This window comes from Centruroides vittatus, unplaced genomic scaffold (genome assembly GCF_030686945.1).
Source record: "Centruroides vittatus isolate TY-2023 unplaced genomic scaffold, ASM3068694v2 contig_884, whole genome shotgun sequence".
NCBI lineage: Eukaryota > Metazoa > Arthropoda > Arachnida > Scorpiones > Buthidae > Centruroides > Centruroides vittatus.
The window spans coordinates 1924898-1942622 of record NW_027122576.1 but is presented as its reverse complement, the minus strand read 5'-3'; the positions used below and the strand labels follow the sequence as shown (position 1 = coordinate 1942622).

The window sequence follows — 17725 nt, the reverse complement described above, 5'->3', positions numbered from 1 at the left end:
TAACTGGATGTAAAGAATAGATTACGGCATCCATGTTTAGCTCGAGCGGAAATCGTTTCTAAACTATAATGCAGCGACGTGTAGCGATAGCTGCTCGTGAAATCATTTTCGCTACACCCTCGCTACATAAAGAAACGCGGCCATTTTACAATCGTTCAGCAAATTGGTTATTTCTTCCTTTAAGCGCAATCTTCCGACTCAAAAATTCAATTACTGATCGTTGCTTTGTACGCTTTAAATGAGAAAGAGGAATCCGTATTCAAATTTGCCTGTTACGAAACGATACAAGTAACTGAGACCGCGCACGCATGGACTAGATTAGTGGTGTCTGTGACCTCCGGCCAAATTCGGTCCGTGAATGCATTTGACACATCACTTATAAATGATAGAAATAGGTTAACATTTTATATATATGGAATATACAAAATATTTATAGCCAAGTAGTGAGGAACGGAAGGACCATCCCTGAAAAATGTCTTAATTTTGAGAATATATATAGAATTTTGATAAAACAAATTTATGAAAGAATATACGCACAGATTTATATATAATTGATAAATTAAAAATTTGGATTTTGAAATTATGGATTACTCCAAAAACATCTGATATTTTTCATTTTAGGCTCTTCATCCTGTGGACTCTACAAGGGCCTTTATCATACCTATCGTGGGTTCGATCAGGATTACAATGCGAACGGTGGGATAGTATGGTACGGAGCTCAACATATCACTTCTCGAAAAATCCTTGGAGTTGCTCGCCCGGATTCCTTTCCGGGTTCCCCAGAGCGGTAGTCTGACGCCTAAGGCTACGTCCTACGTGGCAGCGTCCAACTTACGAGCGACTTCTGTCCATAGTGGACTCGTGTTGTTTACAAAATGGCGGCGAGACGACTTCGTGGAATGCTTGCTACGGAAAATATGACAAGCATTAAAACGGTAAATTTGACAGGTAATTGTTATCACTAACTAGATACACAACAAATATAAAGAATCTTCACAGAATAATAAGTTTTTAAAAGTTTTATTTTTAAAAAGTTACATTTATACAAAATCAGAAATTATTAAACTACGTAAAAGATTATTAATTAAAGTGCATACAACATGTATACACAATTTATTTGTCATTCTGTTTTTACTTATCTACAAAATCAGCCATTTTCTTCTTTGGAAGCGTGAGCAGTGGAAGCGGAGATCAAACTTGCTTGATGGCTGCTTCCCGCACGCGCCATCTGGTGCGTCATCTGGTGGTCGCTGCACGCTAAACGCGGTTAAGCCTGGTACTCACATGCGGCAACGGACGACGGAAACCGTCGACGGAACCGCAAAATGACGTCAGTTTTGCCGTCGAAGCCGACGGAATACGAAGTTCAAAATTTTCAACTTTTGCCGTCGCGCGGAACGGCAAAAATTAGACCAATAGGAAGGCCGTTTAGCAATGTCGTCATAAAGATCACGTGGGACGATAGCATTCGAACTATGGCAGTCGGTAAGGAAAAAAGCTTTATTTGTACACTAATACCCTAATATATTTCATTTATACGCTATATTACTATCCGATTTAAATATTAATGTCAAATGGATATACTTACTACGTAAAGTATTAGGAATGGCATAATCGTAATTCGGTGACGAAAGTATTCGATATTTCTAACTTTCGATGATTTAGAATATTTTTCCTATCCAAATTATTCGTTTTTTAGGTATTTTTATTTGCGATAAGATCGAAGGCAAACTTAAAAAAGTTTAATTGATATCCCGGTAGACACCATTTTCGACTACCTACTGTAGTAGCTTGTTTATAGGGTACGTTCGTGAAGTAGAACGAGTTAAACGAGAATGACGTCATCGTTATTCTTATTTCGTTAGACTTTTCGAACGATTCGTTTATAACTAAATGCTGTTTCTAAAATCGAAGATACGAATGTTGCTAGTGCAGCCTTATCCAAAGATTGCTGCACTAGCAACATAGATTGCTTCGGGTGGACAGTTATTTCAATCATTCCACCTTTTAATTCACAATTTAAACACTCGAGTAGATCTAGAAACATCGATATCGTAAGGCGCCATTTTCTTAACGAAGTAAACTAACTCTTTCGTTCGTGAGCTTCGTTAGAGTTTCGTTCAAAACGTCATCACCGCAGAGCATGCGCACTGAGCGAGACTACTACTTTTCGAACGATTCGTTACTAACGCGTTTAACTCGTTTGACTTTACGAACGTACCCACATTTACGGCTGGCAGATGGCGCGTTTCAATTGTAGGGTAATTTCCGCATGATAGTGCCAGGTTTTATCCACCTCGTCAATCTAGCCACAGGCTACTGGTAAACTTCTTTAAATAGATGTTATGTAAAAACAAAAATTAACTAAACTAAATTCAATTTTCTTCTTGACTATCAATAGACAGAGCTACCGCTCTGAAAAACTCGGAATCGGATAAAAAATTCTAGGCATTTTTAGGTATGTTCCACCCGGATATGTCGGATTCCGTCCCTCACCACCCGGCCGGTCGATTACTAAAAAGGTCCACTTAGTGCCCACAGGTCAGAGAGTTAAAAAAAAAGCCATAGCTGCAGAACCTCCTAGCTTCAATTTAATATTACACTTCAACATAGACTTATTGTAAACGTTCCAGAGAATTGATAACCTGACGATGGCCTGTTGATCAGGTTGAAAATGTTCGTTTAAAGCAGTAAAGTAAGTTGTCAGCAATATAAGGTGTATGTGTTATAATATCTATAATATAATATTACATTAATATTTTATGTTTAATATTCAAAATAATCGCAGAAATGATTGTTGTTTCATAAAAGTCTTCCCGATTTTATTGAATTTTCAAACCCATAATATTTTAGCTGCTTCGAAAAAAAATAATAATAAAGTTAACCTTTTCAGTGTAAACAGAACGGAAAATATACTACAACATGGATAACAACTATTAATTCACAATTTTAAAAAGTTAAAGTCTGTCTCCAATTGTTCATCGTTGCCAACATACGTTTAGAATCTTTTCGATATCCCGGAGTCGAGATCATTTTCATATCGTTGCAATCACATTTTCAGTTTCCAGTGGAAGGTTTTGCGCATCACATTATTTAACAATATACAAGTAGATACAATTTTGATACACATTGTAGCTAGAAATTACAATTACGAGATAAATTCCAATGAAAATTATCTAGATGACCGGATGGCCAAGGCGGATAAGAAGTCAGCCAGAAAGGATTCTGGATCGAATCCGAAGAATTTTTGGTCTCTCTCGGATATCGCGAGTTCCGTCCGTCACTGAGTCTGGCCGATCCCACGTGGGCCTAAAAGAAGATCCACTTAGTACCCACTTACTTATGTTTGATATAATAATAATAAGCTGCATAAAATTCTGTACGTAATAAATGCGAAAATTTATCATCCAACGTGGCCCAACTGTGGTTGCGTAACACTGGTTGTGTCAGACCTACAGACTGGATGGCTGAGTTATCCGAATTTTCTTCACCTAAATATGGTCCAATCTCTAGGAGAGGCTTTCCCTTTTTAGCATACCTCCCTTTTGCTTCCTTGCCGCATTCCGTCACACCAAACCATCACCATTTTATTTTTTACGATGATTTTTTTTATATATAAGTCGGTTCCGAGACTTAAAAATGCTAGTTAATTCGATGAAACAACTTTTGGGCCACGCAGTATATACAAAAAAATTTAATGTGGTAAATAAAAGAACAAAGAGTGAAGTCAATATCGAAACAAATAACCGATTTTAAATTTTACGGTGTAAAGAATAATGGTTAATCTTTAATACAGTGGCATAGGATGTGATTGATAACATAAACTTTAAATATAGAAAATTCCTGTGATCGGTCCCGTATTAACTACGTATGGTATTAAGAATTTAAAAAGTTCTAATGATTTTAGTGATAATCAATGGAAAAATAAAATAAAAATAATCGAAGATACTTCTGCTTATTTTAAATATTCTGCAGTTAATTTTTACATCAGCCATATATTTACGATATATTAATCTTCCGTGAAATCATTTACATGTGATATCTTAATTATACAGCTTAAAAGATTTATGTTGATGGGAATTCTTTTTTAATTTTCGTTTTATTTCCTTTATTCTCTTCACGATAAATAAATTTCCTGCCATTTTCCCTGTAAACTAAATCAATATTAATTGAAATTCTTCCACATTTAACAGTTCTTTGCAGCTTATAAACTAATGTAAACAGAGCTTCATCTTGAAAATCATAAATATTAATTAATCTTGGTCCAAACAAAATGTCATTTCCCAAATTTTTTTAATGTTTTATACTTAAAAAATTTAAAACAGTCTGCCCTTATTTTATATTAATTTTTAAATTCATTCTGAAAGAAATAAATTGAGTACATTTTAAAGTATTTGTATAAATCGCCCTTAGTTGCATTCAACAGTGGTTCTCGATCGGTGGCACGCTATTGTGCCATAAAATTTCAAAAAATATGTGTAGAAATGTTAATTTTTGTCTACATTTTAATAATATTTATGTATTTTTATACACAAATATTATTAAATCTCGGTTACCCACTTAGTCTCGATGTATAAGAACCAATGAGCACGTAATTGAATAATCCAGCATTGTAATCTTCGCTTTTTCGCTGGAAAACGAAACTTTCTGCATCCTTTTCGATCAGAATTAGTGTAATTTGGTGCATTAAAGGTTGATATCTTAAATTATGGATCGTGGTAAATTATATAAATAATACACAGCTACAGCATCGTAGGATAATGTCGCCACACCGTAGAACAAAATGGCGGATGCGCATACTTGTATAGATTGAGATGCCCCAGTGTTTACTATTGCATCAGTTTGACGTCGTTCTTAAAGTTTTCATATAAAATAGTGTCGTAAAAGCGTAAATTATTTAAGCAAAACAAATTTATCTTAAATAAGAACGTAAGTACAATGCAGTAAATTATATACAATTATATTTTCATTAAAAAAAATTAAAATTAAAATTTAAATGACAATACATTTATTTTCCTCCCTAAATAATAAGAATTATTTATTCCATAGACCCGAGGAGCGTATGTTTTCTCGGAATAGAGCGCACTTTTACATCGATTTGGCGTCATATTTACTTTTCAGTAATGATGACGTAAAAGTTTACGTTATTTTGACAAGACGAATGCATCGTTAGCGTGTGACAAACGAACGTACCTTTTTATCTCGTATTAAACCTACCAAAAACTATTTTCTTTTATTTAATTTAAACAAAGATAATTTAGATGTATTCTACACTCTCGAATTTATACATAAATCTACATTTAATACGTTCGATACCACTTTATGGAAACTAATGATAAGTGTTGGAGAAGACCCGTATATAGAACTGTAAATTGATATTTTAAATTATTATTTCGCCGTATTTATGTAACTAAAGATTTTTTCTAGTGAGTAAGAAACGTTTCGATTCTATCAATAGCTTCCAGACACACAGACCGACCTTTTACATCATTTTCTACACTTTCATTTGAAGTGTGATCACGCATTTCACGCGTTTATCTTCCCCTTTTTCCCCCAACTTCTCATCAGATATTTATTACGAACTTACAAAATTTTTCTGCTGAATACTTTTTTTTTATCATTCATCTAAATATGCTTTAGGACCAATAGTTTACTTATACTTTATGATAGTCGTTACTCAAATATTTATACATTTTTTACACACTTTCTGATATACCTTCTAAAGTTGTGACTATAAATTCTATAAAAATAAATATTTAATTTTAATATTATTCTGATTTTTTTTCTGTTTTAACGTGTTTCTAAGATTGGAAACGATGTAAATATAATGTAAACTTCTAAATAATGTAGTTTAAATGTAAATTTGTAAATTTGCAAACCCTGCGAGAAACTAGAGAAAAGGCCTTTTTAATTATTAATTGAATAATTGATGAATATTTTTTTTAGCATAAATTCTACATTTTCTAATAACGAACTGACTGGATTTAATTTTAAGAAATCGGCTTACCAATTGGCCCAATGAATAGAACCACTGAACATAATTGGTCGGGGGTTCGCGCCACGTAGAGTTTTCGGGTGTATTCCGGCCCCTATTTAGTATTACTAAGAGAAGAAACTGACGTATCAATGTGGGTCACCTTCAGTGGTCTCTATTGACACATCATCATCCACACTACTCATGGTAAATTAGATGGATCTAAATAGGGTCCTATAGAGATCCATCGTCACCTTGACGGCACCAATTATCAATTGACGTTAAAGAAGATTACAAGGGGCCTTTTATTTTGTAATTAGGTATTATAAATAAGTGAGAAATAACGAGATGCGAATTTGCACTGAATGAAACCTGCTCGAAGACAAATATATTTCGAAAAGTAACAAACGTAAAAAAATTGCAAAAATCAATTCATATTTAAAACTATGATTGTAAGAAATGGGGAAACGTGTATCTTAATACCGAATATCTCATAATTCATGATATAAGTCGAGTAGAAATAATTTATTACTGAGCTTTTTTTTTTGTGAGGAAGTTCATGAGAAATTTCTACGGCATTAAATCTTGTTAGAAATATTTTGTTTATCCTTACAATTTTGGGTATATAATTCAATTTATTAAATTTTTAAATCTCAATAAACTTATTAAAATTTCTAAACAAATGAATTTGATTGATAAGAAATATTAAATTCCGAGAAAATTTTATAACTTTGGTTAGTCGGTTGTTAATGGAATAAAGCAGCTCGAGTCTTGGGCCATCTGTCCAGAGAGGTGTGACTCACGTCAGGACTTTCTATGGGAAACTGGTCCCTATATAAGTGTTACCCAGAAAATTAAACGTCAGTCGATCAGGATTTAGGGATTTTATGAACTAGTAGGTCCCATAATAGGAACTGCTAAATTGTATAGAATGGGGCCTAGCATATCTGAATCAACGCATCCATGAAAATTTTCGAGTCGAAACTCGAACCCGGATCCCCAAAACACTAGGATGACTTTACGATCCAGTCATTCGGCTCTGTGAAATTTTCGAGATTGTTTTCGAAAAATAATAGAGTGGATTGTCAAAATCATCATTGTTACAAATGTTTTGTTGTTAGAAAATCTTAAAACTCTAATCTCGTTTTATCGCTGTTTTCTTTAGGAAAGTGCTGAAAATTTAATTTTTCTCTGAAACAGTTTTTAATTCAGTCAAGTAATTGTTTATGCAGCCATGTATCTTCGAGACATATTTTTGTTTCTTGTCGTTTTTGCAGCAATTTCAGAAAATGTTTGTTTTAAATTTGTTAAGGGAGGTAAGAACAATAATAATAAAATTCATAAATAAAATTTTTATTTTATATTTATTCATTTGTTTGCAGATAATGCGCAAGAAGACGTTCCATCCGAATCGAAATCAAAACGTGAATGTAAGCATATTTTATTATTTCATTAGAACTGAATTTAAACAATCTACAGCATAGGTCCTCACGCTGAATGGCTACAATTTAAGGCCTTGTATCTTTAAATTTATTATTATTTAATGAAAGAGGAAGGGCTTCTTATGTGTTATAGCATAGGATTACATCGTGTCTAGATCCGATCCTGCATCAATTACTTCTATATCATTCGTACCATTTATTTACAGATTTCACTGAAATTTTAAAGACATTTCAACAAAAAACTAAAAATTTAACCGAGAAATATTTACAAAATCTAAAAATTATTCCCCTATTAATTGAAATTCGGTCGAGAATGAAGTTATACACTAATACATTTTGGCAATATTTTCAATGCATACCTCCATTCAACGAAATTTGTTCAGGGATGCAGATATACCTGAACACATTTTGTACACGTTTCTGGACACAAATTAAGCCTCTAACGATCGAAACTCTTTATGGCATGAAGATAACAACTTACAAATTCTTCTGCATAATGGAGAAATTTAGCAAAATGGGAAAGAATCTATTCTATCCTTATGAGCACGAAGCAAAGGAAACGTTTTTTGAAAAATTGTGTAATTTTTGGATCATTTCTATAATTTTTAATGTGATTCTTGTCATTCTGGTAAGCTTATTTTAAAAATTTGCCCATTCTTCTATGATAATCATATTATAACCACTCTACAATCATTTTGATATTCTTGCAGCTTGTAAGAAATTATTTTAAGTGGGATTCTTCATTAGTTGATACGCTAAGAAAAGGTTAGTCTTGATTTTTATTTATTTATTTTTTTTGTAAGTTATATTTTTTAACGGGTAAATATACTGAAGAAATTAGTTATGGTCAACGAGAATCCATGGATAAGAATGAACAGAAGGATGAGCCAGAAGTAGGAGAATTAACAGTAGACATGGATGATCCAGAAGCAATATCAGTGATTAGAGATGATGAATCGGATGCAGAAGATTTACAGGAAAACGACAAAATTGTACATGATGATTCGGAACTCGAAGGAAATAAAATCAAATTTAATCTTTCCTCAAATCTATCTAATTTGGACGACTCATTTATACTACTGAAACTTTCTGTTTCAGAAAATCAAGAAGTACAGTAGTACCTTAAACGATTAAAATCTAATAAAATTAAATAAAGTATTTCCTGTTATTTCTTGTATTCTTCGTTTTAAAATTATAATTGCGAACAAGTGTTGGGTCTAAACAATCGAGAAAAGGGGGGTTAATGACCAAAAGGAGTTCTGTTAAGTCATGTAAACCCGAACTCGTTCAGGGGTAAATGGCCACAAGAACATCTGGTAGACCGTTTAGGTTCAAAGACGTCAGAGAAAAGGGCCACAACAGAGTAAAATACAAGCACGGACTTCAGAAGCTCCGTCAACACCTCTCGGGCCTTTCCCGACCCGGATCGGTCTCGGGTTTCGCTTAGAGACAAAAGAATGACCAATCGGGATAAGGGAGAGGGCGAACAGGACTAATCAAAAGGGTAAGATGCGGGAAAAAAATCTTATAAAACATCCAAGTCTCAAGGTCAAGCGTCGGTTCTCCTCAAGATTTTGGTGCATCCCCTCCGAACTGTTTCGAAGTGCCAACACATCTTAGCCGACCCCTCTGGACTTTAGATCTTGTGACCAGAAAGATCATCCCACCATCTACGCCTGCCCCGGGCTGCAGCACCAACCTCGACCGAAGGACGACCTGCCAAAAATCGTCGAAATCAACGCGGGCTCGAAAGCAGACTCTTTTTGTTCCTAGTGTAAGTTACCTTTATGACAAAATAAACGATTTTTGTGTAAGACACTTGTCATCTTTGTCTCTTGCCGCCTCCACCCACATACGATTCGCCCCTAGGTTTTCCTGACGCGCAATTAACTTATTGCCCCTAAAAGTCGGCGAGCTTACAAGAATATGAAACTGGCACCTCTTTAGGTGTTCGACACGTGAAGAAAACATGGACAACTGTACGATGCCAACCCATTGGTCAAGCGTAAACAGTTTCTACAATCAACTACCAATTCTCAGTAGTGTTATCTATTTGTCATACATACTGTTAGGAATAATTTCACAATTCTACTTCTCAATTCAAAAATTGTAAGAAAGAACGTACTTTTTGTCTTCATATTGCAGACAAATGTACGTTCTTTCATACAATTATTATTAATAATCACTTTTAAAACGTGCAAGAATTAAACTATTGGCAAATAAAGCGCTATTTCTCACCTTGTGGTGACTTTTAGCACCAATTACTTTTTTACCAGTAAATCAACTCAATAAAAATATTACACTGCAATAATAAATTCTAAGTAATTTATGAAGAAATAATTATTTTTAACAAGCAAAAAATCACAACAGTTTTATTTATAACCGAAATAATTAAAACTAAATCATCATAGTTATTAATCACGGGATTAAAAATACCCAAAAAATATAGGAAAAATATATATATATTATATATAAATATTAAAATATAAAAAAAAATTAATAAAATTGAAAGAAATGCGTTAAGAGTACCCGGGATCAGTAAATAGAATAAAGTAGTTGAATGAAAGGTTGAAAGTTGTATAGTGGATGATACTTTTTTTTTATCTTTCATTTTTCTAATGCTCTTTATACAAGTCATATATTATAAAAATGATTAGACCACAAGAAAATAACTTGAGAAGATTCTATCCAAACGTATCTAGTTCGATTCTGTCAAGAGACATTATATGATCTCGTATATCATTTCTTAGCATTTCCAGCATCTTCAGTCTGATCACGCATTTCAGACGTTTGTCTATACTCTTTTCCCTTCTTCTTCCTCTTCTTCTTCTGTTTGCTGTTATATATTTATTGCTGACATATAAAATTCTTCGAAAGAAAATTTCTTAGATGATTATATTTTTATTATCCGTCACAAAATGTATAATGAACAAAAGCATGGCGTTAAAGTATGGCTTAACTGAGCTGATGTTGTACAGAATGAAGTGAATTTGATTATGTTCTTATATTATTTAACCGCTTAAAATGTTTTTAATGTCGTAAAACTTAATTTAATTTTTTTAAATTTAAAAATGACGTCAAACTGACGTAAAAATCCCACACTACTCAGACAAAATTACACTTTTTTTTTGTTTTTTAAATATTTATTCGTATTATATGCATTTTTATATTATATACTGTAAAATTATATATTTTTAAATCAATATTTATAAATATAATATTAATAATTGTTAATTATTTCAATTTATTTAGACATAAATTTAGAAGTGATAAAAATTAAAAATTATTTTAAATTCTAATTTAAACAATTAGTTCTGTGTTTAATTATTAATTGAAAATATTGAAATATATTCAAATTAACTATAATTGAAGGAAAGTTTAATTAAAATATATAATTGAAAAAAAATGCAATTTATATACGTGGATAATTGATAAATAAGACGGATGATTCTAGTACAGTTGGAGTTGATTTTCTATTGATAGACACATAAATTAGTAATTTTAAGCTTTTTTTGTTTTTAAAATAAGCTTTAAAATTAAAAAACCTATTAAATTATAGAATAATTTATTAAATATAATTCTTCATATCCTCTTGCGCTTCTTACTTTACAATTTGCGTGTTTTTTAAAATTTTTTTCGAGTTTTTAATCACATTTTTATCTACAAACGCACATTTTAATACAAGAAACTTAAATAAAGGACATAGAATTGAAATTTCTAAAGATCAATACTCGTAATGCCTGCATAAACTTAACATTTATCATGTAAATTTGCACAAAGTTCAAATATGTAGTTACATATTTGAACTTTTAATGTTAAAATTTTCAGGTTTATGATTTCAATTCACCAAACTAATCTAAAGTGGAAGCATTTTGCGGTTACGAAATGATACTAAATGATTTATCTTGTTCATCAAACAGCAGTAGAATGTTAAAATCAATTATTTTATTAAATACAGTTATTTATGAATGTAAATTCTAACGAATTTTTCGAAAGAAATATTCAAAAAAACTGAAATAAATAACAGCTTAGACGTAAAATTCTAGCAAAGAAAGGGGAAAAGAAACTACTGGAAAAGAGATTTAGATGGTTTTTCACGTCAGATAAATCAATCGCTTCAGAGAATGGAGAAGGATTACAAGATAATTCGTTAATCTAGGATGGAAGAAAACTGCTTCGAGTAAATATAACTTAACGTTTTCCCTCCCTCTTTATCTCTGAGTAAATTTGTTACAAAATGTGTTTGAAAATCTTTTATTCTTTTAATTGTTGACTTCGCGCTCTATGGTCATCACAACCTTTAATCATACCGATCATGGGTTTGGCCATGCCCACAATTGACGGCTGATGGAGAGCGGTATAAATTACTCTAGAAATTTATGCAGTTTTTGAGTGCCCGAATTTGATCTCGGGTTCTCCAGAGCGGTTAGTCGATACATAATCTCTTCGGCCATCCGGTTGTCTATGTTTGACAAGAAGAATTAGAATTTCTTGTTTTATAATTCTTTTCCTCTGTGAGCATTAAAAGAGCCTTTCTTTACATTAAACAGAAGGTTGAACATAGTCAAGATCGCCTTGATATAATGGTATGATGTAATTTTTTTTAACTTTAATATATAAACTAGACATATTTAACTTAAATATGGTATATAAAACGTTGTTTCTATAATTAAATAATTATAAAAAACTTAATTTAGGCAAAATATCTTATAAAATAGAAGATTTCTATGTATTTTTACAACTCTTTTCGTTTTTTAGACACTTAAAGGGTCTTTTCTGTGTGCTCATTAATTTGGTCGGAACCACAGAAAAAGTCGAATGATTAAGAACAAAGACTTCAAATTCACAGGAAATCAATCATAAAAATTTTTGACCACAGTTCAAACTCGAAACCCCCGGAGTCAGATGGAAGCTTCGGTCATTCGGGTTTCATATTTTCTGCTTGATAGTATTTTTTAAAATACTTTCTCCGCCTTGTGGGCACTAAGAGGGTCTTTTTTTTCCATGTCCGTTATAGATTTGAAAGGCCACAATAGAAGCTGCAGGGTACTGAGTGACGGGACCCGACATATTTGAGACAGATTATCCGCGAAAAGTCTCTGGAGATGTTTCGAGTACCCAGAGCAGTAGGGCTGACTTCAAAGATAATTTTTAATTTCTCTGTATGCAATCGCTAAAAAAGAAAAAAAAATCATATACAATTTTAAATTTGGTCAATTTGTATCTATATATATAATCGAGACGAGTTGATGATGATGATGATAATGATAATCATAATAATAATAATCATTATCATCATCATCAGCGCAGAGCCCAAACGGTTAGGAGTTGAAAGTTGAAATTTGGTACACATTAGGGTACGTCACGAGAACGCACACTAAGAAGGGATTTTTCGAAATTCCTCCCACGGGGGAGAGGGACAGGATTAAGGCTTAGCACTTCCATCAACAATGGAAGTGTTAAGTAACAATGGAGAACAAGAGAAAGCGACGTGCAAGATTTACGAGCTCTGGGAAAAAAAGAAAAAGAGTAATATGTTAGAACACATTCGATTTTCAAATTTAAACACATTAGTTCGGTTTTTCTCGACTTTTCTTCTTTAGAACATTCGATGAAAATCGAACGATAAAATCAGAACACGTCGTGAAAATCGAACAATATTAAAACATTCGATTTTCAAATTCGACCTTTCTTTAGAAATATTTAGTTTGTTGATGAAATTACTCTTTTTCTTTTGTGATTATAACGTAATAATCTTAATCTTCGCTATCGTTACTTTTGCCCGAGCAACGTCGGGCCTACCTGCTAGTTTAAAATATTTATGTATGAAAATTTGATTAAAAAATTAAAAAAATAATATTTTAAACCGTTTTGGCGCTACAATCGGTAACATAAATCAAAAATTAATCAGAAAATATTAAAAACTTAAAAATAGAAATTTCTTTTATTTTTGTTGTTTTAATATTTATTTTTATATTAAATATATTAGAATAAAAATTAATTTGAATAATATTTCCGATTTTCCTACAAAATTATTTTAAAACTCCGCATTATCGCTCAGCAGATGGCGAGTTGTAGGCGAGTTTGTATTCCAATGGAGTGAACCGATTCCCTTTTGGGGAGCGCTCCTCAATTCTTCCCTTCACGTGGTGTTTTTTAAATATTTCCAGATTAAAAAATTATTCAGCAATATAAATTTAAAAAATATATGGAAGTGTTAAGCCTAAATCCTGTCCCTCTCCCCCGTGGGGAGGAATTCAGTAAAAATGTATGTTATATTTATTTGCAATTTAAGTCACATAATATCAAGAAAAAAATTATTTTACTGAATTTTAGCGTTTATTTAAATGAAGCGAATCAAAATGATAAAACTTAAATTTTGGTGAAATTTTAAATCAATTTTTAAAAAAATAATAAAAATTAAATAATTTTGATTTCTGCTCATGAAAATTTTCATGAAATAATTATATTTCAGCCCATTATAGATTGCACATATCGGATGCATCTTGTACAGCTGTAAAAATAAATAAAAATAAATTAATTTTAGTAAAATCTACAAGAAAAAAATAATGAAAGTAGTAAATATTGATAAAATTACTTTCTAAAAGAAACTCAATGATGTTTATTCCAAAATATATTTCAATCCCTTGGCACTGAAAGATAATTATATTTACTCAAAATACAAAAAAAATTAATATAGATAAATACAGTAATTGCTTATTTTTTCATTTTACTTACGATTAAAATAGTAGCCAATGCAATGATTCCGGGTATTTTCCAAAATGCGCAAAAGTCACTCTCTCTTACAGTATTATATTGCTTCTGTTTTGAATGAATAATTTTCAGATCTTCGGGCTTTAATTTTTGCTTCATTTTTGCAATATTTTCTTCCAAAATACATAATAATTTATAAATCCATTCCTTCATAATAATCCAGGTAATTTGACTCCATTTGCAAATGATACTCGAAGCCACGTGCATCCATTCGATGAAGTATTCTTGTGCAATGGATGTGTATACTTGCAAACGGAAGAGAAATTTGTAGAAAATATATTTTGTATTATCTAACATACAGCTCAAGTTTTCTCTAAGCTTAATGTAGAGCGGCGAGAAATAACTCTTCATGCAAGTATGGAAGCTCAGGATGGATCTTTTAACGTTTTCAAACATATCTAGAAATATTAACTATTATAATTTGAGATTTACATTTAATAATTTACAATGTTTTAAAACAAATATTTAATTCAAAACTCTGCAAAATTAATTTAGATAATATAAAGAGTAAACATTTAAAGTCTAACCATTAAAATCCTCACATGGCAGCTTTTGACTTTTGCACGAGAAGTAAGATCGTCTTTTATCTGTTTTCTCACCTATATAATAATAATAATGTAATTATCATTATTATAATTAATGTTTACGAATTTGTTTGTATCAATAATCGTTTGAAAAAAAAATATATATATATAAATCACCTGGGGCATCTCTTGCAAAGAAACTCAATGCCACAGCACAGAATGAGAAAAAAATTAACAGAAGAAAAATCTTTTTCATTAACTTCATTTTCTACATAAAAATAAATATAAAATATTTATCAAATTAAAAAAAAAAAACTTATATATGAATATATACGACTGGATGGTGATGCTGTTAAGGCGTCAGCCTACTGCCCTGGGGCAGCCGGGATTGAATCGGAGCCAGCAACATCCAGGAATGTTTCGTGGGTGATCAAATTCCTAATAATTTGAGTCTCGTACCTCACCGCCCGCTGCTCCCATTGTGGGCCTGACTGAACAAGCCTGACTGAATGGGTAGGGAATTTTTTCGAACCCATTGCCGGTTCGGTCAAGCCCACAGTAGGGCGTTTTATTGCCCATAGGCGAAAAGAGTTTTTAAAAATACGTAAATATAGTGTCTAAAAGTCCAAGAAAAAATATTTTTGAATAAGTTTTATAATAATTTGAACAATTACGCTAACTTATATAGGGTAGCCTAAAGGTCAGTTAACAGTGAATATAAATCGAAAACTGAGTTTAGAAACATGCGCTTTTCTTTTACAAAATCGGTGAAAACAGTTTAAACGCAATTGTTTTTATTTTTTTAGTTAATTTAGTTAATTGCAACCCTGCAATATTAAAAATTAATTAACGAGTTTCCTTAGAAACGAATATAGCAGAAAACAATTCAATGATTTATATTCATTCCGTATTGGTGAAAATATTAAAAACTTTATTCTTTAACTCTCTTTTGATCCTGGTAATGATAAAATATTCATAGTCGCCATTATTTTTTTCTTTATTGAAATGTATGGATTTAAGTAAGCACCAAAGCATTGTATTAAGGCAAGATTTTAATGCACAATATATTAGCTTACATCTATCTCAAAGACATCTCGTCTCACCTTGACGCCTACCCTAATAAACCCATAGCACAACACTATACATCAAAGCTGACACAACCACGCCTTCATTGATTAGCTCTTTGCTTGCTTTGGCAATTTCTTGTTTCTATCAAATCCTCCCACGACACTAACTCTACAAAGTCCAGATATTAATTCCCATGAAATTTCTCCAACTATTAGATCGAAACACCCTCAAAACTACGTTAGTTTAACTTGTTTATATCGAATTTATCATAAATCCGGCTTATAAACTATAATCTTTAGACGAAAAATTGAACAAATTCGTATTATTTTGGCTCAACTTAACCTATTATTATCCCAAATTTATTGTAAATTAATGCACGTTCTATGGAAATAATTAAGTCGAATTTTTTCTTACCTTTTATAACTAAAAACACGAGATTCCCCTTCAAAACAACCGGAATTTATTGTTTTAATCAACACTAATATATTTTTATTGTAACAAAAGAATTAAAGAAACTATTATCATTCATTGTTACAATAACAAAGAATACAAACAGACTTAATTAAGTTAATGTACTGTATAGTTGATGAATTATGTATAAGCGCTGCTTAAATATGATTATCAATTTTATTTCTGCGTAAATGTTTAATAAATATATCATAATTAACCGTATTTTAATAATTAAAAGCAATATTTCACTGCTAGCAGTTGAAAGTTAAAATCGTAAACTTTAACTGTCAACGTTTCAATTTGCTTTTGTTTGAGGTGAAACGGAAAAAAAAAAGGTTTATTTTTAAGTTCTTTACTGATTCATTGAATGCAATTTTCGCTTAGAAACAGCTTTGAAAGTCACCATTCACTATTACATTAATAGGATTTTTCTTCTCTTCTTCCTCTTCTTCTTCCTTCCTCTGTAGCCCTTTGACGTGTCATTCTAAATGCCATTATTCTTTCGTATTTCAGCATCAAACGATGGAGATGAAAGCTTGAAATTTTCTTTTATAAAAATACATTTTTAAAATTATTATTTTAAAATATAATGAATTTAAATAAACAATTCATTTTCTAAAGTAAAAATTTATAAATAAACTATGAATGTACTGAAAATAAACTGTAATTTACGATAAAATTTGTTATTTCTTAGAGTAAGTAATGATAAAAATCTTTCCTTAATGCTTTATATAAGATTAAAATAGAGTTTATAACAGAATAAAATAATTTTAAATCATTTATAAAGTTAGTTAAAGTCGTTAATTTAATACTGTTTCCATAAAGTTATCATTAGGATTACTGTTATCTTCCACGCATTCTGCACTCATTGCATTATAATTCTGATTTTACTAGCTTATAGTGATGAATTATACTATTGAAAATTACATAAATATTAAATGTTGCATCTCAAAATTATATACAAGTTATTTAATTTATGCTGAACTCTAGAGCTTCTTTTTGTATTGGGGCGAAGCTTACTTTCAGGGGCGATTCTATACCTTATCGTGATTCAAAGCCTAAAATATTGTTATATTTACAAATTAATGGTTTGGAAAGATGTAATTTTTCATAACCAGTTATTTTTTGTACTATTTAATTAAAAAAAATTAATAAATCAGAAAATAATTAAATATTTTCCTTATTTTTACCTCTCCAATTAATGCAAGAGTTGGGAAAAAAGTTTTAATTACGGAAGAAAAAAATGTTTCAAGGTAATTAACTAATTTTTGTAAATAATATCAAATTAAAAATCATCAATTTAACCGTTTATAAGATTAATTTTTTTCTTAATTATATTTAATTAAATGACAATTTCCGGATGCAAGTGGCGTAACGGAGATTTTAATTAAAATCAACGAGGGTTTCCCTTTCGGATAACCAATTATATGTTTATTAATTTGCTTTAACGAACATTTAAAAATTTTATTAAACAAATATTTAATGTGCTTAAT

At 31.1% G+C, this 17725-nt stretch overlaps 2 long non-coding RNA genes across 2 annotated transcripts; one reads left to right on the top strand and one right to left on the bottom strand.

The window, feature by feature from the left end:
* Window positions 1-7073: 7073 nt before the first annotated feature.
* LOC136983660 (uncharacterized) lies at window positions 7074-8185 on the top strand. The gene is made up of 4 exons (XR_010882075.1): window positions 7074-7290; window positions 7357-7404; window positions 7623-8044; window positions 8127-8185. It is a non-coding gene; the product is annotated as an uncharacterized lncRNA (long non-coding RNA).
* Window positions 8186-14160: 5975 nt separating this feature from the next.
* LOC136983604 (uncharacterized) lies at window positions 14161-14985 on the bottom strand. The gene is made up of 3 exons (XR_010882071.1): window positions 14892-14985; window positions 14718-14789; window positions 14161-14588 (listed from the first exon to the last, which is right to left on the bottom strand). It is a non-coding gene; the product is annotated as an uncharacterized lncRNA (long non-coding RNA).
* Window positions 14986-17725: the final 2740 nt, after the last annotated feature.